Source organism: Venturia canescens, chromosome 1, assembly GCF_019457755.1.
Source record: "Venturia canescens isolate UGA chromosome 1, ASM1945775v1, whole genome shotgun sequence".
Lineage (NCBI taxonomy): Eukaryota > Metazoa > Arthropoda > Insecta > Hymenoptera > Ichneumonidae > Venturia > Venturia canescens.
The window spans coordinates 20,458,308-20,484,578 of NC_057421.1; the positions used below are offsets into that span (position 1 = coordinate 20,458,308).

A 26,271-nucleotide genomic window follows, 5' to 3' on the forward strand; every position below is an offset into this window, starting at 1 on the left:
AAGTCCACTTATTTTCACTGTAATGGATATTTGAAAATTCGGGTCCGCCTTTTTCGAAAGGTGCTACCACACAATTTACAGGCCATCGCTATCGGCAATTTTCCAGCTAACTTTTAGATCTTGTCCACCAGTCGAAAAGTGTAACAATGAGAATGTCCATAATACGATGGTGAAACCAGATCCGTCCAACGGATCTCTCACAGCTCTGTATTTCTCTACAGCCGTTGTAAACAAGCTCACTAGGGACCATGTACACCGCTGCTTATGCATATATATGAGTAGTATTATATATCCATATTGTTCCTTGCAGACACAAGCGATCTTTGCACGGAACGCGTTAGGATTGAGACGAGGGAGTGATTTAGCCCAGAGTTACGTGTACCTACGCGGCGGTCGTGGGTCGATGCAGTTTGCAACTATGTGCGTTCAACGATACGGCATGCACTTATACGGAAGTAAGTAGAAATGGATGGGGAACGAGGTTGGCGTAGCTTACCCATTACGTCTTGTCATTCTCATTTTTGGTTCCATCATTTCTCTCCGTCTTTCTCTATCTGACTTTTTCTTCAGTTTCAATGTTATACCAAACAAAAGACTGATATCCACTCGTTTTGACAATTAAATTCACGAGACTTAGGTCCTTTTCTCTATCTGACTTCATTCCACGTACATTTGTACATCGCCTTCCTGATTCTCTGCTTGCCTTCGTGCACGGACTCTCTATATACAATGCACTCGATAGACTTACAAACGTAAATTTAGATTTAAACGCTGCTCCTGTCTGAAACTCTCTTGCAAATTGTCTCCGGGCTCTTCTCATCTCCTTCTTGCTTTTCCTCTTTCTCAATGTGTCTACCGTCTCCGTGACGATGACAGTGTAGGTCCGAACTATGGGGGTGGAAAATGTAGTTGGAGGAGCTACAAGTGATGGAGAAATCGAGCGGAATCTTATAGGGAAACTGAAGAATGAAGAGCTGAATACTGAAAATGAAGGAGGGTGCGAAAGAAAGTTTTCTCATGATCTAATCCCGATTTTTTTCTGATGTAGCTGTCATGACGAAGCTGGTGATCTTTGTATGAACTCTCTTTCGTTTTTTTGGACATTCTTCAAGTCTTTTCTCTTCTCTAAATACTGGAAACATCATTCTACTCTGCAAGAGGATTCGAAATTTCAAAACCTAAAGTGGAGGGTGAGACGGGTGGAAATTCTCTGCGTGTACCTGACTTTCTCCAATTTCATTGAAATTCATTTTAAATGAGTCTAACTGAAACGATTGACTTAGGTCTCTTTGAGCTGAAAATCGCTGTGACATCATCAATAGATTCTTTGAAAATGTAAAATTAGATTTTCATTGAATTCTCAATCAATTCTCTCATCGTTAGTAGAATAAATAAGTCTGCATCAAATATTTGAACGAGTTTAATTGGAACTGAAATTCCTAATATGTTCGGATTGGAGTAAAGAACTTCTTTGATTCCTGAACCCGTTCAAGCTTTGCTGCATCGAAGGCACACTACGACGGATCAGCCTCGGTTTTCCCTCATCGGTCATTGCATGAGAATTCGGAACCGTATCAGCCATGATCACCCGAGAATACCGTTCGAAACACGAAACGAAAAAGCGCATCGTGCGAAGCATCAAACGAGCTACAATTAATATCATGACGAAGCGAGGGGGTATGAGAGAATTTTCCTTCCGGACTTTCCCCCATTCGTATAGAACCGAGTATCGATAGCTAGCGACTGCGGACTTTGTCCTAAGTGGAGACCTTTGAGTTCGTTTTCCGGAATACGACGAACCACTATTTCCAATATTCGTTTTTTTGCCATCTTGGCATTTTTTTCCATCAATGTCGATGGAAAGAGAAATGTAATTTTGAGTTTGTAATTAGAAGTGAACGGAAAACTAAATTTCATGGAAAAATAGTAGCAAATTACGATCTAAGCTCTTTCTTCATGATGTCAAAGTTTTAAAAGTCAAAATACCTCAGTTGATGGAGGGTTTGAAATGTTGTTTTCATTGGTTATAGTTCTCCGAATAACACGCAGGGTAAATATACCTTCGCATGGAGCACATTCCATAAAATATTATGAAACTCGGTCCAGCAGTTCTTTTCGCATTGGAGATACTAAAGAAGGAAAAGAGAAAACGAGAGAGAAGGCAGAAGAAGAAAGGAGAGTGAAAAAAAAACGGAGGAAAGGAGCCGGTGGGACAGGAGGTCAAAAAGAAGAGACGTCGAGGAGGATTTTGCGGAAAACTCTTGTGATTTTGCCTCGTTAGAGCAAAGTCTCTTACAGGCTCTTTTTCTCTGTACTATATATTTTGTCTCCCTCCTCTCCTCCCTTTTCTCTTTCTCTTTCCTTTCATTCACCCTCGTTTCTCACACTTTGCTATATACCGCGTGGGTAACGATAGAAGATTCTTTGTATCGTACCTCTGCATTTTTCTTTTCGCTGCTTTTCCTTCTGGCATAGTTTCGTGGTAGTGTTTAATGACTCGAATTTGTTTTCACCACTCTCGATTCCTGGCGTCGTTCAGCACCATTTCTTGTCCTTACACACTGAGCGAAAGAAACGAAAGATAAAGGGGCGACGGGGGTTAAAGAGAAAAGCAGGTAGGGAAAGGAAACTGCTCAAGGCGTTTTCTTCTGAATTTGTTCGGTAATTGAGGCAACGATCCTGCAAGTTTCTGCCTTACGCAAACTTTGTTTTGTACTTTTATCGGTACAAAGGAAAATCAAAGTTTTATAATGAGGGTACATCGCGTTCGGAAAAAAGAGCAACTCGCAACATGCGAAATTGTAACGAGGAAGAAGAATTTTTATCAAGATCTCACTCAACTTCGATTTTCCGAATCACTATTTCGGCATTTTTTCAAACTCAAACTATACAATTTCGTCAATGACACGCGTCGTTCTTCTTCAAGTTGGATAATTTTGTAGAGTGTCTCAAGAGAAAAGCTTATTTTTTCCATCTAAATATTCGTAACAGAAATTTGCTGATGTCAGTCAAGAACGAATCTCATTTTCATACGACAAGTTCATTAGCAGTCTTTCCATTATTGCGTGTACTGCAAGCGCTCTACCCGGAGAAGGATGACGTGTATCTTAAATATTTTCCTTTAAATATTGAGCCTCGGAATAAAGCGTTGTTCATGGTATAACAAAAGAGTTTGTGTGCACTGGTGAATAAATTTTTTCCTCCGATGTGAAACTCAAAGCTACTTGTTCCGTGCACGCTATGGTTTCGCATTTCTGTAGGCAACCTGCTTTTCTGCACCGTCTTTCTGGCCGGTGACCGGGACACGATTTTTCTATCTCGCACTCTTTTTTCTTTTCTTTTTTGCAAAATCGTGCTGTTGACAAGTGACAAAACTTACAAAGGAGAAATCCTTCGACCTATTTACTGCAGATTCAGGATAAGTGACTCTGTCCTGAAGTTCAGAATCCTCGTAAAAATGTATAGACATAACTCCCTGTGGCTTTCACCGTCCTGGATAATGGTATTTCGTAGAAGTTCGTTCCTCGTTCAATGGAAAGGTCAATTTTTCTTCTCAACGCGCAAGCAGGTTCAATACCAACGTATTTACATTCAAACTATTCCACTCTTATTTTCACTGTGATCATTCCTTTCTGTATAAAGTTTTCTATGCGAGTTTATTATCAGTTTCCCTTTCATGTTCAATTGTCCAGCTGTGATTAGTGTTGTCAGTGACTTCTAGAAAGAACCAATTTCGTAGAGATAATTGTGCAGAAATTTATGAACTCCATCTAAAATTTTATCATTTAAATCACAATGCGGATTCGCTGTGTTGGGCCTTCAGATAACTGAGGATCAAGAATCTCGTTATTCATTACTTAAGGCATTGAGAAATATAGAATAGAATAGAGTTTATCAATGCGCTAGGACTCGTCCTTTGGCATACAGCCGATTTTACATTTGTTGTACAATTTTGTTATTCGTTATTCAGTTTTGTTGTTTTTGTTATACGATTAAGACTCGTAATATTTAATGATTTAAGCTAATCTTTCCATCAATGTACTCTCTACCTATCTACGAAAAGAACCCTTTTCTAATGTTGCAACGCGAATAATACGCGCCACTTTTTTTATAAAGATAGACCGGAGCGAGGGATGGCACCGCGAGGCCCAGCACAGGTAAAGGGCTGGGCGCACAGAGGGTTTATGGCCGACATGTGGCGTCCACTTGGGGCAATTGGAAATAGAAGATTTTTTGAACTGGGAATTTTTACGCATCCACCTCATAAACGTTATTTCCCTTCTTTTTTTTATCATTAGCATCGTCAAGCTCCGAAAAAGTCGGTACGTCACATTTTGGCAATCTGCGCAAAGAATTCGAGTATTCTGTATTTTCTACATTTTTTGAACATATACTTTGCTCCCTCCTCTCTTCTTATTATAGTAGCCAATCCAAATTTCTCGTTAGTTGGTAAGAAGGGGTACTGTTCCTCTTTCCTTATTTTTAAGCATTTTTGTAAAATCAGATTCGTAAGGAACTCCAAGCTGTCCACATCGGAGCAGCTTGTATTATATACCGAATAAACTAGTTGTTGTTATTTTCTACAAAAAATAATTCCACTGTTTATTTTTCAATTCATTCATACCAATCACCTAACTCTCTGTAAAAGGAAGGTTAGGACATCGTCAAGAGACGATACATTTAAATTTAAGGCGTTTTTTGGAAGAGCATTTAAAAAATATATATGTCCATGTAAAAAACTGAATATGCTTCAAAGTATTATTGATTACAGACAAACATGTGAGGAAATTGCTCAAAAAATTGTGAGCAATTATGAGAACTCTGAACCCTTCATTTGTTTCAAAGGTGCTATGATTAAAAAGTACTTTACGGAGGTAAAACGATCCAAAGAACTTGGCGTATGTTTCAAATAGGGAAAGAACGTGGTTATTTAGAAAATTCAAAACTTTACAGCAAATATTTTTTCCGAAAAATTATATTTTCGTGAATTCTTCTAAAATTTGTCAACTGCTAATAATAAATTATTCCGCGAGCTATTATTCAAGTTTCACACATTCACGAAAGAATTGACTACTGAGATTCTTGCCGAGACATTTTGATTCATAATTTCTGTGTTGATAGCTACAATGAAAATCTCAAAGTGCAAGTCCGCTCGTTCTTTGCACAAAAAAGTAATCAGCAGATTCATACGATTCAAAATGTGTGAGTTTCGGGGAAAATGTCCTCGGCAATTTCCCATAAATATATTCGCTACTTTGTTCCGTTTACTTCTATTCCTTTTGACGACTTCTCTACACATTGTAGTGGAAACTCAGGGATTCGAACCACCAGAAATGCCGAGCCGGAAGTGTTTGTCTCCCTCTTGTGTTCACACGTTGTTTAAATAAGAAGCATGAATAGGAGTGACGGAACTCGTTAACCCTCGATTTCCGAGACGGACACTAGCCCATGCGAGAAAATTAAATATAACTTTTGTACGGTACACTCGAGTCTGTTGCTTACGAAACATTGAGGAAATGGCGCCATCATAGTTTTAATATTCATTGTATATCATTTTCTTTCTTTTTCAGTCGTGTGAGGAAAAGCGAGAAGTTGTGTTTAATTTTCAGCGTATATTAGTTGCGAGCTAATGGAGTTTCAGTTTCACAGTGATATGACCAGATTGTTTACAGAAATTATTCCAAAAATAGCAGTGCTTTTCACACTATTTTGTTCCATTTTCGTGTGCTGTTATAAAAACTTCACTTCGACTCAGTGGAGTTGGTGTTCATATCGAATTATTCACGAGTGATAAGATTTCCATCGGGCTTGCGGAAAGTGTTTAAAATATTTTCTCTCCTAACGGAATTCACGTATCGGAATTTTATAGCAACTCTTTTTTTTCAACTCCTGATTGCCCCAGGGCAAAAAAAACGGAAGTTATGCGTTTTACTGGGATCAGCTGGTAGAGGAATTCCTTTGAAGCAACTTTTCTGTGGAAAGGTCCCACTTTCCTTGACCAGTTTTTGCTTGTGTTTTCTATATGTTTGTCAAAATCTATGGTGAATTTGCTTAGAAAACTAATATTTATGTTCAAATTTATTTTGCCATATCGAATTGATGGCCCTATAAGGTAGTATACTCGATTATCGATGTCTTCATACGGTTGTACACTGCTGCTTTCACTTCGAGCTCTTGTTTTCAAAATAAAAAAATTATAAAATGATGAAAAGAAATGAAAAAATTAAAAAAAAAAAAAACATAAAAACTCTTGACTAAAAAACTCCTTTAGTTAAGAAAATAGTAGTAAACTTTGAAGTTTTTGTTTTTTTAAAACATTTTTTCGATCTACTATTTAAAAATTTGTTTTTAATTTTTTTTCTGCTTTTCTTCAAGCAAATGGCTCAAATTTCTCGTCTCACAACTCTTCTCCCGAATTGTCTCTGGAATAATAGGCTTCGTTGCGTAAAAGCATCGGATTTATTAGTGACACGTTTCAAAATATGATAGAAAAAAGTAAATTGCTAATAATCGTTGCTGCCGCAGGGGGCTGTATATTTTCTGAATCTTACGCGTTCGTATTACACTAAATTACGAGGATACGCATCAATCGCCTATCAAAATTGGCTCTTTGCCCAGGGATCGATAGAGCTGCCAATGTATGGCGGAGCGATCATCCATCCGAGTAATGAACAAAACCGACACTGCTTAACATGGGAAACCACCGGAGCCACATGTCGACCACCCAGTCCCTATCGCTGCTATTAGTACTTATTCTCAATCACCGAAATGCAACGGTTGAAAAAAAAACCAGAAGAATGCAGTGTAGGATTCACCCGAATCCCCTTTCACAATTTCAACAATGCTTTTGAGTAGAGACCAACAATTATTACTTGTGTTACTCTTCGGTCAGTCCCAACCTCCCATCGTCGTGCCGGAGATTCTTTGCCTCATCCGCTTTGCCTGGCCATGAGTTTTGGGTTTTTGAAAAACTGGGAAAGGATAAATAATAAATTTTGTATGCTATCGGAGAGTTGATATTCATAGTGATGTTATGTATGTCTAAAGCTTAGTGATACGGTTTCGCTTTAATATGACCCGAGTGTGTATCGACCGTTTGTGTACCCTTGTCATTCTGGTAATACAGAATTAGGTGGAATTAGTGAATCACGGAGGTGAATTCAGCAGTGAATATCAATAGTGGCTAAAATTGGAGTGCAACGTCGGGGATGATGAAGTTGAAAAAAATGAGCTGTTTTAAAATAAAGTCAGAAATAAAATTAATCGAACGTTTCGAAAAAAATACGAGGTACTTTTTTAAATAAAATTTTGAGAACTTTCAGAGGATTAAACGAACTTTCGAAATCGAGCACGTTTTTCATTATTTCGTACAGGAGCCTTCGATAGATCGAATTTCATAATGGATTATCTGATAACATTTTACAACTGGTTGGGTTCTTCAAAGGCCTTTGAGAGTCTGTGAAAAAGTGTCTGTTATTTTTCGACGAGCCATAACATGAAATTTTTTGTTGAAAGGGACACTCTGAAGCACGTTTTCCTTGTGAGAAATACAATATGTACAAGGAGAATTTTCAAGCTCTGAACTTCCATGCCCGAACGTGTTTCGCAAACTCCAATGTACACTATGAAAGTCGCGAATAATTCTGCCACGCTTTACAATAGTTGTCACATCGTTGCGAGCCAGTGCTCGTTACTTTTTTTCCGCCTATCTTCTTCTGCGACCTTTTTTCCCTGAAAAAAGCGGTTCCTCTGTCTTTCTCTTTTTGTATCCTTAGAATTTGAATGTAGTTCATAGGCTAAGGCCCCACCGGATGGCTCGTCGTTGTCATTGTGCCTCATCTTTGAAAGGAAAATCTGAAGTTAAGAGAGGCAGCAGAACAAGGGGAGAGAGAAAGATGGAGAAAAAAATCGTCCCAACTCTAGACGTTCAACCGTGATATTATTGCGGCCTCAAAGTCTTCTTCTCGTTTGCTTTTTTTTTATACTTTTTTTTTTATCGTCTCCAACTCTTTCCTTCCTTCCTCTCCACGCGTCCTTTTGCGTTCCTTTTTTTCTCCATTTTATTTTTTCAACGGGTGCCTATTCTGAAAGGAAGATTAAAATACGCGATAACTTGAAAATAAAGATGAAGACAAGAAACGTCAAAACTTCGTTATGTTAGTAAACGGATAGAAAAAAGCCCTCAACGCAGGCTTTTTTCCTTCACGTTCGAATGGTTTCGGTAAACCGGTTCGAATTTGTAATGCCTGTAATCGTCTCTTATCCGACATCGCTCCTCTCTGGTCTTACGTATCCAAACATATCTCATCATCCTCTTTACCCCAAGGGGTTTGGTCCCCTTTGCGTTTACTTTTCTGCCTCTTTTGCACACCATACCGCGCTTTAATTTCACTCCCTGTTTCCCGGCGACGTCGTGCTTCATCTCTTTTCTGAATTATTCTCGCTTCTTTTCACTTTTCTCCGAGCCTGTTAGCAACGCGGAGGATACCGTAGACGTCGCCCCGAACAATCACCAGTTCCTTTCCTCACCACCGCTTTCTTTTCTCTCCCTCGCGTTTGCCTCGCTCAAGTCTCTCCCGTCTCTCGTCTATTATTCAAGAGCAGCCTGTCGCTATTTTAATTTTTATCCCAAAAGGCGAACCGGGGAGAGCGGAGTAGAAGAGCTGGGAGATATTCTAACCGCTGCTACGTATTCCTTTAATATACGTATATCATTTATATATACGTATATCATGTTGGCTTCGTGATGGAGCTTTTTTCATTCGATTATTTTTTCAATCTCATGAAACCGGTCGTTGCCTCTCTGACGTGGAGTTTTTTTCAGCCCTTCGCTTTACATATATGTTGGGGAGCATTTCTAATATCCGTGAAACGAGAATAACGAGTGAACAAGTCATTCGGTATTGATCGATTCTAAAGAGAACTCTGACATTCGTCAAGATCTTCCGCATCGAAACCAGTCAGATATGAGTACACATATCACACGGAACGAGCCATGAAAATCTCGTAAAAGGTTACGTAACTTCTCCGATCCAGATGGGATACTTGGACAGTTGACGTTTCAGCAAAAAAAAGTAGTCGCAGCACCGATAGCACATGTGCCGGAAATGGGCTGGACGCGAAGAGAAGTGCGTATGGGAACACCGAAAGGGCGTTAATACCACCCCGCATTTTTTCGTCTGATTTTATCTTCGAGCAATCAAAATGATGCGAAATTTCGAAGATGTGAGACATCGCCCTCGAGATAAATATTATTGTGTGAACATCAAGCTTCCACGGCAAGAATATTGAGAGAAAATTCAATTCTAAAAATAACGAAAAATAGATTAGGCGGCTACCTCTGTATCTTCGTTTTTACAACCGCTTTCATTTCGTTCTTTAGTGACCTACAAGTCGCTTCCAATACCCAGTAAATTTTCAACGTATTAAGAAGAAAAAACTCTTTGCTCGTCGAAGAGGGCTTCTCGGAGGAATAAGCGATGTTATCAGAACCAACAAGAAAATAAAAACTACATTTTCCCCCTACACTTTGCTTCGCTACTTTTCTTTGACCGCGCGCTCTCTGTTCATTCATGAAGATTCTTCAACCATTCTAGACACATAAGCACACGATAAGACCCAAAAAATAGACTGTAATTTATTTTCCACGAGTGTTCGAGTCAAACCTACGTACTGATTCCAGCCTAAGAGTAAAAACGGCTTTAGGCTGTCAAAAAAATGAAAGTTGTTTTTTTTTTATGTATTCTCCGTCGCAGTCTCCCTCCGAGTAATTCTTACACCCAACATCACTTGTCCGAGCGTTTTATCTTTCTTTATACGATCGCCATGACCTCCCAATCGCGATACTGTTCCCTCGGTGCTATACCCCATGGGTGTGGGTGCACCAATCGGTTTCCGTGGGCGATAAAATCCCGGAATGTCCATCAAGATTTCCCTTGCGCTTTCCTTGTACAATGCGCTCCCTCTGTACTCATATCGCGTTCCTATATAAATCGCCAGCCCATAAAAGGGCTTCAGTCTTAGCCACTCCGTACATGTGTAGTAATGTGGCTTTATGCCCTCTGATTTTCACGGATTGACGATACGCGAATCGGAAAGCCTCAGCAACGCTTTTTATTAGACCGTTCATGGAGGTCGCCCAAATGCCAATCTACCTCGGTCCATCTCGCTTTCGCTTCCTCTCTTTCTGCTCACTCCTGCTCCTTGCCACACGATTACCATTTGAGCTGGCGACCTCGGTAACTCAAAAGTTATCGGCAAACCAACGATAATACATATATAGTTTGATATTGGCATCGTCCAAACTGTGTGCTCTGATTTCCAGGAGTTTCCTGACCATGCGGGTGACTCGAGCGCAAAACGTCCTGCGAACCAATCTTCTTCTCACGTTGGCAAAGTTCGTGGAGCACGAAAGAAAGAGATGGAGAGTCGGAGAAAGTGAGAGAGCCAGCGGCATCAGAGGGGAAGGACTGATCTCGAACCCTCTCTTGTTGCACCTTCGCTCGCACCAGTTTTCCTGCAACCTTGTGATTTATATACATATGTATACTGCACTGTCGCTCCCTTTCTCTCTCTCTCTCTCTCTCTCTCTTCTCTCTTGTTGGCTAACTGCAAGCAATGTATATACATCCTACTGGAATAGCTTGCGACGATTCCGGTGGGAAGGAGACCCCGAAGAACGGAGGAGCTTCTGCTGTTGCAAGAATTCCCGCTGGAGTTGCGAATTGGATACCTTTGCGTTACAAGATACCACTGCTCACGTATCTATATGCATCAAACCAGTATTTATGTACTCAACATATATTTATTCATATTTATAGCATCCATTGTACGGATATTGACTAGTAATAAAGCAACGGTTTCAATTTCGCTAACTTTTTGTAGTAATACGTTCTGATTACACGCTCCAATCGTTGCATACCGGTGAACTAGGCTGCTCAAATTTCAAGCTTTTTCAACGTTATCTTTCTTACGAAGAGTTACAAAATTCGATTAATCTTGTGGAAATATGAATATTTCATAAAGTATTTCATGACTTCACTGTACACGAGCAACATAACAAAGCTATTTTGAGGTGAAATCGCCATAAATGTTAACTCTCATCCACAATGCGACTACCCACAATTAAAGTTTTTCTATACATTCATGTTTCAGAGGATTTTATTCACGAATCAGATTATACGTTCTCGTAAAAAGAAATCGCATCATATTGTTGAATTGTACTATGTGAAAAATGTATACTACAGTCACGGTACAAAGTCCAATAAATATTTTGTGAAACGAAAACTTTTCAGTTGCTGGGTCATGTTCATGCATTCGTAAATACGAATATGAGAACAAAGGTGTTGATTAAAGATTTGTTACATTTCAACAATTCTTCAATAACTATGGTTTCATTAACTGCGAATATAACATTGGAAATAAATTTATATTAAATCTCCGATTTTACGTACTGTGGCATGAAAATTAATGAGTTCTATAAGATAAATAAGTGCAATATCAATGATGCTTTTGTACGAAAAAAACGAATTAGCAACAAAGCCACGATTCATCGCACCGTCATTGTGTCAATTACTTTATCATTGTTTGAATAATATTATAAACTCGATTACTCATTGTATACATTTTATGGAATGTTTACTGTACTTGAAATATCGATTTTGTAATATTTGTTAATAAGAGGTTTGCAACGAACCTACAGCGACTGCATGCTTTATGGTTATTGATCTTGGAGAAAGCACGAGAATTTTTCGAAGATGTTAGCACACTATATACAATCTCGATTTAAGCTCTCCTGTTTTTATTCGCTTCTGGTAACAATTGATCAGAGTAGACGGGACATTTCGACCGATAAATTTATATCTGAGAGCAATAAAATTTTCTTGGCGACATAAAAAAATTAGAAATCTTTGTCTTGAAAAAAAAAATGCATTCACGGACTCGTAATTGATGAAAATTGATCGATATTCCCCATTGGTTTATACATTATTTCAAATGCAAATGCGTTTGCTAGCAATTTTCGTTGAATCAGCGGAACTTCAAGTTCGAGTTGAACAGCACTTTTTCATTCGTACTTCTTGACCCTGCGGAAGAGGTTCCGTTCGAAAATATATTCTCCGTTTCGCTTCGTTTCACTTCCGCCGCAATGGTTGTGTACAAATATATAAACATATCGCATACAGGAACATACGCGAGAAGCAATTCTCTACTGCGGCACTTGAGTACTTCTGTGTACGGTGATCGAGAATGGATGAGACAAAAAAGCGAGCAAAAAATACCAAACTTGAGACTCTCCAGTGAAATATGTTTTCTCGAGAATTTCAAAGTCTTCAAGATGTTGAAACCAGCAGAAGGAATTTCCCCTTCGTGGTTTTGGGTTAATGGGGTTCAAATCGCCTGCAACATTCTTCACAAATCATTACAAATACTATGCAGGTAACATTTTTGTGCTATTTTTCTCTGCAATTACGTTGGAAGTTTTGATCGTCGGACGAGCTCACACGGAGAGAATTAATATTTGAAAAATTACCGTCCAGTAACGATAGTGCGGTGATGAGCTACAATTCATGACATTATTATGGGAACGAAATTGAATTTTCCTATAAAAAAATTCATATTGATTGTTCACAGTGGGAACCTTTACTGGAGTGTTTAGTAAATTTTGACGTCACGGTGAATTTTATCGCGCTGCACTGTACAAATTTTCGTCCAAATGTACGAAATAGTTCAAATGTACGAAATTCAGTAAAATGTACTGGGAACATGGCAGGGATATCTTGTCACTATATCGGGGTATTTCCCCATTGTTTTTATGTGCTCAGCCCTTTGTTGAAGTGTGTAAATCACCGTTCCAGTGTGCTACGGAATTCGGAAACGAGTGATCGATACCTACGTCAGGGCGAAGACATTTTACCGTGATGCACCGTAAATTTAACTATCTGCAATATTTAGTATTATGAAACTGAAAATTCAGCAAAATATTGAAAATTTTACAGTGCGCTACTGGAATAAATATTTTTCGTTAACTTCTTCCCGCTGTCAAATATATCCGGTTTTTTCACTACTCTTCATTTCAGAATTTTTTTCACTACTTTTCTATTGGATAAGTTGAAATTGATTCTATCCTGAAAATCATATTGTATAACAAAATTCAAGACACTAATATGGTTCCATTGAAACCGGTTATCAAAATTTGATACTTTCCAATTATATCTTTTTGGTTTTTTCAGTTGACTTCTTTGATATGTTCAGACCATAATGGTCAATGCAAAGGCCTTTTTTCAAATTTAGAATTGTCTGAGAAATGTTCGCCATCAGATTTATAGTTCTTTAGTGTTATATATTCCGGCTCTGAATAATTAAGGTATAATGCGAGTTTCTCGCTGAACAGTATTATCCCAATAGTGAGTTAATACGATTGGACGAGCATCCACGTTCGAGGACTATTATAGAGCGCATCATGAGCTCGGGATTTCATGAACGGTTCTCGTGAAAGCAATCATTTTCCTTCTTCGGAAATTTTCATATAAGTTCATGGACTAATAATAATAGATCCAAGACATCGAATCACGAATATCCATTCAGTTGAGTCTAAAACCAATCAAATGTATTCATTGAGAAATACTTTTTCCTTCGTAATTTTTACTCGACGTCTCGTTAGTTTGAGAGAACAGAACCGAAAGGAATAGATTTTATATATCAGTTCAGATGGATTCCGTTTCGCCAGTCACCAAGTCGTTATTGGAAAATTTAATTGAACACAGAATTTCGTTCTGCTATCATAATACAGCGTATGTAGCCACGATAATGAAGAACTTGGGGAAATAATCGTGCAAGAAACTTCGTCTGTTTGAGCGGTGGCTCAACACATGACGAAAGATTAGTTGTTTTTACAACTTTAACAGAATTTGACGAGGAAAATGATGTCGAGAAATACCCAATTAGAAGTCAAATAAATAATTTGTGCGTTAACAATGTCACGAGTGCTGGGCTATTATACTAGTCCTAGCATATTTATGGCAGGGGTCAGTCTTACTTTATAGCGTTTACTGCAATGAAATTTCGGTTAAACCTTTGCTGTCGAAGCAAAAAGGATCATTGGAAACTTTTGACGAGTGCGATTTGAGGAATAAAATTTTCTGTGTGAAATCGACCATTAAAGCAGCACAAGTTTGAAAGGAACTGCTGCGGACTTGCGATGAAAATACTCGCAAGTCGAATAAAGTTCTCAAATTTCAAATTATCGTCGAATTAAATTTTTATTAGTTTTCTTGAACAATTTGCACCGTAATGGCGAAGGATAAATCACTCAATTAAAGAGAACAGAGCGCTTGCAGTACCTTAAATCATGAGTATATTCAGGCACTAATTTACTTCAAGTTATCCTATGATACTTGCTACGTAACTGAAATCTACCTGCGCTTGATAACGATTGTTTTTATCGAATTTGAATCATTATAAGCGCAATCTTACTATCCATTTCACGTTTGTTTCAAAATACCAAAGAGCAGATTTCATTTTTCGCTCAAAATTATTTCAGTGTCACAAACATTTTAGTTGATTGGTAGCTTTATTCATGTGGGTTCCCCACTGCATGATTAACATGAGAAAAAAAAATGAAATGCTTTACAACACGTGAAGTATTCCGATCAACCGGAATTTATCAATACAAGCCCAAACAACGAGCTTTCGAATCACCAGCAATACGAAGCAAGAGTTTCTATTCTACAAACCACGAAACGATAAAGCATTGGAATAATCGATGTGGAATGTGAATACATGAAAGTATCAGAAAAGAGTGTTAACAGTCGTAACAATTAATAATCCTGAGTAACGATTATCCGAAGATGCAGGCAAGAAAGAAAAATTGGAGTGTGCCAATAGTGAATGAATGGCGTACTTTCGTGAGAACACAATTAGCAGATTATCGGATGCCGGATCGATTTTCGATTTGGCGTCAAGTCCCTTTCTTCTACCTTTCTTCTTGTTCCTCTCGCCTTCTGCACTTGCACAGTACACAGATAATATTTAAATATACATGTATGCAGGGGGCTTCGCGCTCGAGTGAGCACGACGAGAGATCCGGAAGAGGTGTGAAGGGCGCACTCCGCGGAGAAGGGAGTATGGAGGAGCTTAACGAGGCAGAGCGAAGTTAAACGAGGAGACGACGTAGACGGTAGTTACCAAAAAATAAAATGGCAAACAAAATAAGTTCAGCCGACGGCACAAGTCGGGGAAAGGGGTGTAGAAAAAATACGACTTGAAAATAGAAGAAAACGTACGAACAGTAGTAGACGACGTCCGAAAAAATCGAGATAGAGCGGCCATCCGGTAAAACGGTATACGCTCTTGTTTATTTTTTTCTCTACACTTGCTAGCTTCACATACATACGTTTGGTATATAACTTGGATAAAAAAAAGCATGTCCCAGTCGGCTCCACGAGGAAAAAGGGCACAACGAATACGTGTATAAATACAGGGAGATAATCAGAGACTTAACGAAACTCTGGCGAGCCAAAGGGAGCGAAGAAATTCCCAGGTACAGGAAATACGGTGCTGCTGGCTGTCCAAGGAAAGTAAGCGAGGGTGTGTATCAAGGAATATACTAACTCTACTTTTTTTGTTTTGTCGAAAAGGTTGTATGTATTTTTTTTCTTCTTTTTTTTTCACTAGCTCTTCCTCTCGGTTTCCCCAACAAGATATAAACTCTCACCCGAATGCTGATACGGCAGTTGTGTACTTGCAATTGCAGTTGGTGCGGTCTCAGACGTAACTTAAGCTCCTAACTGCTCAGATATATACATGCGCGTGTATGCGCACAGGTACATATATAAATAGCCACTTTTTACCTATACCTCGACCGGTTCGGTTGCAGTATTGCAGCTCAGATGCCAAAGAGTTACACACCGCGCGTTCGAATGAGAACCCCTTCGCGATAAAAGAGAAGCTTGGGAATATAAAAAGGTTACGAACGTGTGTCTTTTTCGGGATGGGGCGAGGAAGGAGTCTGTAGAAAACGTGGGAAATGGAGAGTAAGAGAGGAAAGGGAAAACGAGTCGCGTTTTTCTCCTAATATCCCCATCGCGTCTGCACCAGTGCACGTCTTACCGCTACTTTACTGGGATTCCTCGTCCTTCGGTCTTCACCGTCTACTCTCCATGAAAGGACTTTCCAAGCGAAAAAAGCTCGGCGTACTAACCCTCTGGTGATGCTGCAAAATATGCTTGTTTCAATAGAAAGTCTTTCGAGATGTCCAGGCAGTCTGAGAGCTCGTGTATTACATCAGTGAACGCGAGGAATTCTGATGGCCAGTAGTTCGAATATTAGCTCGGCTATTCGATGTTTTCCCGTGTGAATAATAGAAAGCATCGTCGAAAATCGTGCAAGCATTTCGGATCCGCTGTTTTATGCATGATTTTAACAGTGTGCATACTTGTATCGTTGAAACATACTAAAGGTTTCGTATACCTCAAACACTCGTGTTAAATCATCGGATAGTTGGTTTAAAGCGAACAATCAAATACAGGAGTTACTGTTTTCATTTTAGCTCATGGCGAATGCTTGTATACGAACGCTCTACGAACTACTCTACTAAATTGATCAAACACTACGTAAATTTTCTCTTACGTGACATCAGGAATTCTTGGCTTATGCGCGTATGTTTGCCTGGACGTAAATTTGTAGGACTGCGGCTTGGGGCGATGCTGCATATTTCCGCACGAAATTTTATATTTAATAATTGAATGGAATCGTATATTTGATGGCGTGGGAATTCGTATCGCTGAAATAGAGACTGAACATGCATGAGATCCACAATCTTCGTATGTTTATGGAGTTTGTTTGTATAAATTTCGATTTTTTCTGAACGTAACAAAAGGAAGAAAGTTGAGAGTCTGTTGAGGTAATAATTCTAAGGGTTCTACCCTAATTAGACAGGCAAAAAAAGGCGATTTTCATGAATTTTTTTGATCGGTATGAATTATAAATATGGATACAAAAAGTGTAAGGCTTAAAAAATACACTCTTAAAATACACAAATTTTTTTTTTTTATATTCATTTTACTGAGTTTTTGTACAGAAAAATGGAGAGGAAGACAGGTCCAAAAAAAAGATGGGTGTGTGCTGTTGATAAAATCTCTGGAATGGATGGTCAGAGAAAAAAAATAGTTTTTCCAAAAACTACGATAAAAGCGAGTTTTTTTTCATCGTATTTTGCAAAAAAAAAATAGTTCCACTCGAAATTTCAAAATTCATGTGATATGCGCTATAGCTACAGTCATATAAAAATACGTGGTAAAATTTTGGTAAGGATCGGTTGAATAGTTTCGGAGGTTTTATCAACGAGCCGTCCAAAAACGTAATTTTGAGAAAAACGAGTTTAAATAAAGGCAGATACGCAGTACCCCACTGGCTGGTGCGTATCGGTGCGTTCAAACAGTCAAGTAAACGTCGCTGACTGCTCAGATCTTTATAAAATTTTAATATGATACTTTGAAATATTTATACTTTCGAAAAATGCAATGAAAATTTTGCTAGACCCCTTAATAGCATCAGATCAGTGTTACAATTTTGAAGATATCACGGCTTGGTGTTCGACCGTGTTCAGAACCTGACTGCAATTCTTGAGAATATCCAAACTTAACGGCATTCCGTGGGATAATGGTTCCTGGAAATTTATTCCGAACATATATAGCTCATCAAAAATGGAACGGATGCTCATTGCCAGTCCTTCGTTAAAGGGTTTCATCAATCTACGTGAGGAGTTTCTACGTGCACGCGAAGACTCTTACAATTACGAGGTTAGAAAATGGATGACAAGGAATTTCAATGTGGTTCGACGACTAGAATTTTCTAGCTTGCCAGAATCTTTATCGCATAATCACAGTAGAAAACTGTTTTTTTTTTTTTTTTTTTCATACCCACAATTCACTATTATCGGGTTTTTGTATACGGAAAGTATTTTTCCATACAAATTTTTGCGGCTTTGTCATTTTCTGAAATTTATGAACTCCGCCATCTACTTATGTAGCGTTTTCGATTTTTTATGTACTTTGTTTCGGATCTCGTGCACGTTAAAGTTGCTGTAGATCCGACAACAGAGATTCTTGTATCATTTTATTTTGTACGTCGGTATCGCTCCTTGAACCCAGGGCAGGTCGCGCGAAGCGATAAAGGAAATTCTATCCCCTCAACCAGAAGTCAGAAAAAAAGTAAGGGAACGCTAGAAGATATTGAGGAACGGGGAAAATATAAGTTGACTCGATTGAATGTCACCACGGTGATTGACCTTCGATCACGAGCAAATAAAATTTTCTTGGATTGAAAACTCGAAATGTTTATGTTCAACAGATCAATATGGAATAAATTTCACAGATTCAAATTTTGTTGAATCTTTTCTACAATTTCTCTAACTTTCAGTCTTCTTTTTCATCAACTACGAGCATACACAAAAGTTTGAGCAATACGAAATATACATCTATGCGGTTCTTGAGAGAGTTAAAAAAAAAACAGACGGACCCCATGTACTGCGTTGAAATTAATGAAATATGAAATTCGGCAAACAATTCTATCAGAAAGCGCAACACTATGCAATGATTTAAATGCTACCGGACGTTTCTCGCGATCGTAAATCACCCGAGGAAGTAAGTTTGCAATTGTGAAACAGTGTTTTAGCATTTATACTCCAGTAAACATGACTAGATGTAATTTTGTATACACGAGAATACATTCACGAACAGTACATAAGAAAGTGCAACAGCTTCATCTCGAGTAAAACTCGATCTCTTACCCTTTCCTTTTTTATCCACCTGAAGTACTCGTGCAACTCATACATACGTATAAAAGAGCCGAGCGAGTATACGTATGTAGAGAGATTTTTATCGTGAGATGAAGGATTGGGGCTTTGAACGAAGAAATTCCTGAAGAAATTCCTGTATATCGTAAAGAAACTACTAATACTCTGTGAATACAGTGTTGCTAGAGTTGCACTTTATCGTAACTTTTTGTCGAATTTTTTTCTTTGCAGTCCTCTTCCATCTATCGTTTCCTTCCATATACGCCGTTTATCTTCCAGACCTACGGTCGAGCATGTACTGGAAATAGTGGCTTCCTAGCTTCCTTTTCTTTTCTCCCACGTACCTGTTCTTTTTCTCGCGTATATAGCTATGTGCAGGGCTATGTATTTTTAATCCTTGTATACGTTTCGTCGTGATGGACGAAGAAAGAGAGAGAAAGGGGTGAGAAGAGGTAAGAAATGAAGAATTTTAGTAGAATTTGCATAAATCGATCGGATGTTTAAACACCGCTTCGTATTTTGGCTCTGGAAAACCGACTGCTTTGATGCTGCTTTACGAGTATTTTACCAAGTGGCAAGTATTGTTACTCGCACATCGACGATTATGTTTACGTTGTATACCAAAAGTGAAGTTATGAAAGGCTGTGAAGTTAAAGGGGGCGAGGTGAGAGCATGTTACGTGCTCAAAACGATACTGAGACTCTTTATATTGTGTAACGGAGATCTAGGTATACATATATCGAGTCTGTTATGCGTTGGAAAAGCAGTGAAAGAGAAAAGAGAAAGATCATCGTGTACACGACGTTAACCAGGTGTTTCACAAGAACCGGGTTGAACGTAAAACTCCACAACCTTTTACAAGATTCGATAAATTAGCAGTGTTATTGAAAATCGGTTTCTCTAGTCTTGTGGAAGAAAAACGAACGCCGAAAGATACAGCGTTGGTGGTATGGAACATTGCAACGGGACAGTCTCGTCTTCTGGTGTCGCAAAAATGTGTTAGAGGGCTACGGTAAGCGCGTTTTCTCATAAGCGGTGCGCACGCCCCACAAGTTCATAAGGCTCGTTTCCTTATTGGTTTTTAACTTCTGGCTGCCCGTAGGGCAAAGACGGGAGTTATGCGTTTCACTGCGATCAGTGGGTTGGGGAATATTCATCTGTCGCCAAGCTTGGAAACGGTGATTGACCAATTTTTTATTCCCTCCATTTTCACAGAAAATAAGTAAACAACGAAATAATTTGGAGAACTTTGGACTTAATCAACGCACAGAGGTTCTTGCAGTTGGATATTTGGATGCCAATGGTCTGGGTTCCACTTGCGAGTTCCCAACACTCGTTAAGGAGACCCAAATATCCTCAGTTTGTGGGGCATATACCCACCGTATGATATATCGTTACGGTTACGGTAACTCAATTTCGGTTTCCTTCCCCACTTAAATCCAGAAATCCAAATGGATTTCCAGTCCAGGGCAAGACCCACCGTGCAGTGGACGAACCTCTACACAATACTTTCTTTTAAAAACAAAAAAGCAATGAAAAAATATCAAGTCTCAAAATTCGAGCATTTCTCATTTATGAACAATATGACAGAACTAGTAAATATTGTGTGAAGTTCATTTTTGCACACTCTCGTTTATTGATTTTATTGGCTTTCATCTCGTTTCTCAAACGACTCCGTCAGTTTCAATAGTAATATTTGGATATGCAAATGATCTTGATCAACCGACAGGAGGACGTTAAAAATTGAGATTTCTCCGTTCATTTCCTAGTTGTTATTTGGAATTATGATCTAAATTTACGTAAACATATATTAAAACGTTATCAGAAGTCGCTCATTATTAATGGTCTTTATAAAACTTTTATGAGGATTTCAGACTATCACTGTAATTGTATTTTATACGTAAATATGATGACAGCTGAAATTATAGTGAGAGGGTGCTAAAAAGCCGGTCCGTTTTCTATGTGTGAGCTAATGTATATACGGAGAAAACGGACTCATTTTTCATAGTGAGGAATATAGTATTTTTCAAGAATTTTCAAAGTATTTAGCCACCGATTACAAACAGCATCGTATTTTTTGAATTTTGCAATTTTTCGTCCCTTCGCAATTCTAAACAGCTTTGTGTGGATAACAAAAAGTAATGCACGTGAGAACTATATTTCGGTTTGTTTTCCAGTATTATTCATATCTTTTCAGACTAACACTTACTGATAAGTGGAAATATGTATTGTAAATCACAAATTTTCACTGTCAGCATAGTAAATTCTATGATAAATACACGAATATACAATGAACACGTGTGATATTTTACTATACATATAGTTTTTTTCAGGGTTGCCCAAACATACTGTACGTATATACTGTCCCCGAGACACTATTTCCTAGTATTTTCCTCTAGAATTTTCGGTCTCGTTTTCTCTGTGGATCTTGATGCTTGCACGATTCTTTTGATCACACGTGTTAATATTACTTAATGTACGTAGGAGCATATAAAATGCATTTATCATGTGCACTCCTAACTATGAACACATATAGTATACCGACGGTATGATGGAACAAAATGAATATGATAAACCTTAGAGAGAGAGAGATAGAGAGAGCAAACGTCAATTTCCGTTTCACTTCTCCAATCACACTTTTTTCGCCTTTTTGCTTTGCCTCCTGAGAAAATTAAGTTTCTCTTGTCCTCCTTTTCCCGGCTTCTATGTCCCCTTAAATTCGTTGGTCCGTTCCACCTCGTTGCACTTTACCCATCGAAACGTTATTTTACTTTATAGAAAAATATATCGAACTGCCACGATATAAAAAGGATAATAAGTATTGGACGTGTAATATCGGAGCAGCGTTTTTTATCTTTTAAAAAGAGCCTGGAAATAAAAATAAAAAAATCGTGAGTGTGCAACAATTGAAGGTAAATCGAATTGATACGATGCTCGATGGACGACGAGGATAAGATCGGAATATATTTTCGAAATAACAAGGCTCTTGATGAGATATATCGATCGGAAATCCGAATAGCATGTGAATGAAGAGCAATCAACGCTTTTTCATCGTCCATCTCCGTTGTACAGAACAACCTATAAATAATATTAAAACTTCAAAGTATTCTTGAGTCCTTGAACATTTATCCTTTTGTTCAGTCACTAACGAACCGAGTAATTTCCAACCAGTGAATAATTGCTGCTCGCGAAAAATGCAGATCGATATCATTCCACAATGTAACATTGATGCATAAACTTGATTTTATTTGGAGTCGCTGTGAAAAACTTCTTTTAGGATTTTTTAGAATAAATATAGAGATCGACGTCGATTTTACTATCGAGTCCGTGTTTCCTCAGTCTTTGAAATAAATCGAACCCAGAACTCACGACCGGTAAGTCCGAGCTCCTATCGACTAGTGCATCCGCTCTAATAAATGAAAGAAAATATGACATCGAAGTTACGTTGCTGGACGATTTCTTTTTTTCTGTTTTTCTTCCAGTAATTTAATTTTAATAAATTGTAGTGGCTCCGAACGGATGACAGGAAGCCATTATCGAAGCCCTCTCGCCCTTCCAGTTGATAAATATAATTATTGAAAGGTACCTTTGAAAGTACCCTATGACGTCGGTACCTGTGCGCATCCGTTCGAGCTCCTAATGTGTAAAAAATCAGGTACGAAAGAATAATAATAATAATATGACGGTGGATTTTATTTTGATAAAATAATATGATTTATTAGAATTTGTTGAAAAAATTAAAGAAGGAACTAAAATATTCAGTTCAATATAAAATCTTCATAATCAATGAAAAAAAACGTTTTTCATTGGTAGAATAATGGAAAAATAATCGGTGTGCCATTTCACCAGTTACTCAGAATTAATTTGTAATGGTACACGCTAATATGTTTTTAGAATTAATGTAGCATAATTCTTTCATTGAAGGTTTCACGTCCGCCATGATTGACTTGTCTCGTGTTCGTTCCTGTCGTGATATTCTGACTGACTAGTTGCTGTGTACGATCCTTAATAACCAGGGATTCTCGATATTTATCACATTGTTAATTCATGACACATTCAGACTTCTTGAAGCTTGTTTCACATTCTCCGAAACCTATTTTGTTGGGACGCTTGCTCTTTGCTTCTAATCCTTTGCAATGCATTCACTTCATTGCGGAGGTTTAATGTTAGTTCTTTGAAATGTATCAGCTTTATGCTGAATAAAGCCAAAAACTTCTACCTAATTAGTTCTACGAGAACAAATAATTAGCCGTTTCCATGCGTGAAAATTTAATTTTCATATGGTTTGAAATTCACGCCTTTCATACCCTCATTTATTACTCAGGAAATTCATTTTGGTAACGAACGCATTTTAAACCATTCATAGTAGCGTTTTAAGGTAATTTTTTTTATGTTTTTTGGTTTTCGTATCTACCAAAAATGTCGTGACCTCGTTCTCAAATCGTTCATCAGTGAATGGGTCTAAGCCAACCGAAGAATAAATCAAATTTAACACAAATTCAAACTACAATTGAAAAAAAAAAAAAAAATTCTTCATGTCAAACAAAACCCAAACTAGAACACGTAACAATTAATTGCCAACTTCTTTGTCATCGGAGTTAATAAAACGGCTTAGGATTGAGGGTCCGCCGGATTGACAGGGGATATTCTACATATGCAAAACCATTGCAGTGAAAAAAGAGAAAATAGAGAAGGGATGTACGAAAAAATTCATCACGCCGTCCAGCGTCGGTCCAGGGATTTATTGTATTGACAATTTCGTCGAAGTTTCCTCGTAGTTTCCCCGACCAATATATAGACCGATCGGATTTGGCCTTATTCGACTTATAGGATTTATGTATCTATGGGGAGATGGTAAAACTCACCAGTTTGAGCTGGGAGTAGTAGTTTTTGTTTTCACAAAGTTTTCAGGATTTTTTTTTTTAAATAAACGAGCCTGAATTTCCAAAAATATGCGAAACTACAATTTTGCATTCTTTTCATCACACCATTAATTTGATGACATTCAACGTACCGATTTCAATAAAAACATTTTTTTAATCAAAACTTTCCATTAGCAAATGCTACTCGAACTATGTTTGGTACCTGCTGATTAAAATATAGTCGAATCCCGCTATAAAGTCTATCAGGGGTGAGGTCTGATCTTTTATTTTTTTCAAATATCAAGACTCCCTGAGGCAATTGAGAATTTACTTTCCAGCTACCACTATCCCGACTCGTACAGCTGATACAGTGTTTTATACTCAGTCACAGGAAAATAGTCTCTCATGGCGATATGCACACCGCGGATACCAGAGTATAAAATTACGCTACTTTTCAATTTTACAGACTTTGCACATTAATAGATTCAATTTTCCAGTTATTTTGGAAAACATACGTAGATACAGCCCCTTGAGGGCGTCGTTATTGCACATTTATTTTCTTCTCGTCTTTGCTGATTTATTAATTGGATTTCTACATTGACAAAACTATATAATTACACAAAAAATTATTTTATGACTCAAAGGTCAGCGATTACTCTTTGGATTAAAACGATTTGGAAATGTTTACAGGCTTCGCTGAGTTCGTTAAATTTATATTCGAACGCTGCTACAAATCAAAATTCCATCGCGTTGGTATGCGGATGACATCGAAGCATTTTTTAAGTAGATGGCAAGAACACGTGAATTCTGAGCTCTTCGCGTTCGTTTCGGGTTACAAATAGAAGTTGCGGTGGTCCATTCACTTGGCACAGACCCTAATTTGGAAATGCTCGCCCTCATTTTCTCGGAAAGTAATGAATTAACTCAATTAGATTCTCGGCCAGATAGTTGCAACTATTCTAACGAAATCAGGAGGCATTCCTGCGATAAAGAGATGGCAAAGCAACTAAGTTGTCCGGAGAACAGTAGAAAAACTCCAGAACTCCAGGCTAGCAGAATTTTCATTTATGATTGAAATAAAATCGATATTTATCGACAACGATAATCCGGAAAAATACAAGTTTTTATCTTCCACAGCAACGAAAGAAATGCCTACACTTTTTGGTATCGATTAGCCATCCATAAGACCGAGAACAAAGCCATTCACGATGAACTGGCTCACACAAATCCGGATGTCAAGAACAGGTGATTGACAATGCGGCCACAAAATGTGGAGTGGTTCGGTGGTAAACGCTCACCATCTCCTATCATCTCTTATGGCTGTCCATATATACATATGTTTTAGAACGTATTAGCTCCGCTAGTAGTATAGATCGGGTGAGGCCAGTCGTTAGGGTTAAGACGATCATGTAGGGGTGAGTAATCTATGTTGGAGTGTTACAAGAGCCTAGGATAGTGACTATATACTCTATGGATAAACGCGGTGTTGCATCTACCATCAGAGTGGGTTTAGAACGTTAATTCTATAGAGATCGAAGCACAGCAACGTCTCGAATTTACCTCTCAGGGGTCTTGAAGGTAGCAGCCAATGTACTTCGTAATAGCACTCGTTTTATTCATAATCAGCAAAGCCAGCTCGGATTTTCATTCGGTAAACTGTAAATGAGCCAGGAATATTGAACGAAAAAAAAGTCAGCTTATTGATGATGTCATGATTTTCAGTGTATCATTAAATATTCGTATTCCATTGTCATCGAATCACAACGAGAAATTTGCCATGGGGAAGGAAAAGCGGTGCGGCGGTATGGAGCATAAAAAGGGCTTGTACAAAGGGAATGGGTATTGCGATTTCGTACTTTGTGAATATGAACAAATCGGGTTAATTACAAAGAAAATGGGACGAGTTAGGCATTTGTTGTGACACACACACACACATTTTTCGTATGTGATTTTATAGTTTTTTAACCTCGAAAAACCGCAAAATGAGCTTGATAAAATTGCAACGGGACAGTTGCTTTGAAACGAGAAGCGATCATAAATCGTTTTCACTTACTTAAACTTTCGATTGTATCCGATGACCTATCGAGAACGAAACAGCAGCCATGACACAGTTCCCGGTGACTTCTTTTTCTTGTTTATTTAATGAAGCACCTTCACCGTTCGCGTTTGTAGTAGACTTAAAAATGAATTACCCTTCAAAATAACTTCGAAAAATATCGTTGCTTTCTACAGTAAGGAAAAACAGTCATTGGAACAACGAAATGTGGAATTATCGGGCGTGCATGAAATATATGATCATCACAAGGTTAAATACGATCAAACGAAAAAGCTATTGGCTTAGTGCAGTGTTCCAAAAGTTCATTGATCAAAAGTGGGATTGGCGAATTGGTCGAATCGATAAAGTTCGAAAGCGAAGGGGCACCGTGCAATCTTGAGTATACAGTTATGCAACATCTCTTGCTTTGATCTGATGAAAATAATCTTTTTAATACTTTGCGACAAGACGCTGTCGCGTCTCTAGATGAGAAATGAACTCGACTATTTTCGACAACACTCAAGTTTCGGCGATGTCTTGTAATTAGTATTTCTTTTTTGATACTCACATCTGGAACGTTT

At 38.2% G+C, this 26,271-nt stretch overlaps 1 long non-coding RNA gene across 1 annotated transcript; it reads left to right on the top strand.

Annotated features, from left to right (window-relative positions):
- The first annotated feature begins 323 nt into the window (after positions 1-323).
- Positions 324-10,874, top strand: LOC122408427 (uncharacterized). Its single transcript, XR_006260491.1, has 2 exons — positions 324-455; positions 10,325-10,874. It is a non-coding gene; the product is annotated as an uncharacterized lncRNA (long non-coding RNA).
- Positions 10,875-26,271: the final 15,397 nt, after the last annotated feature.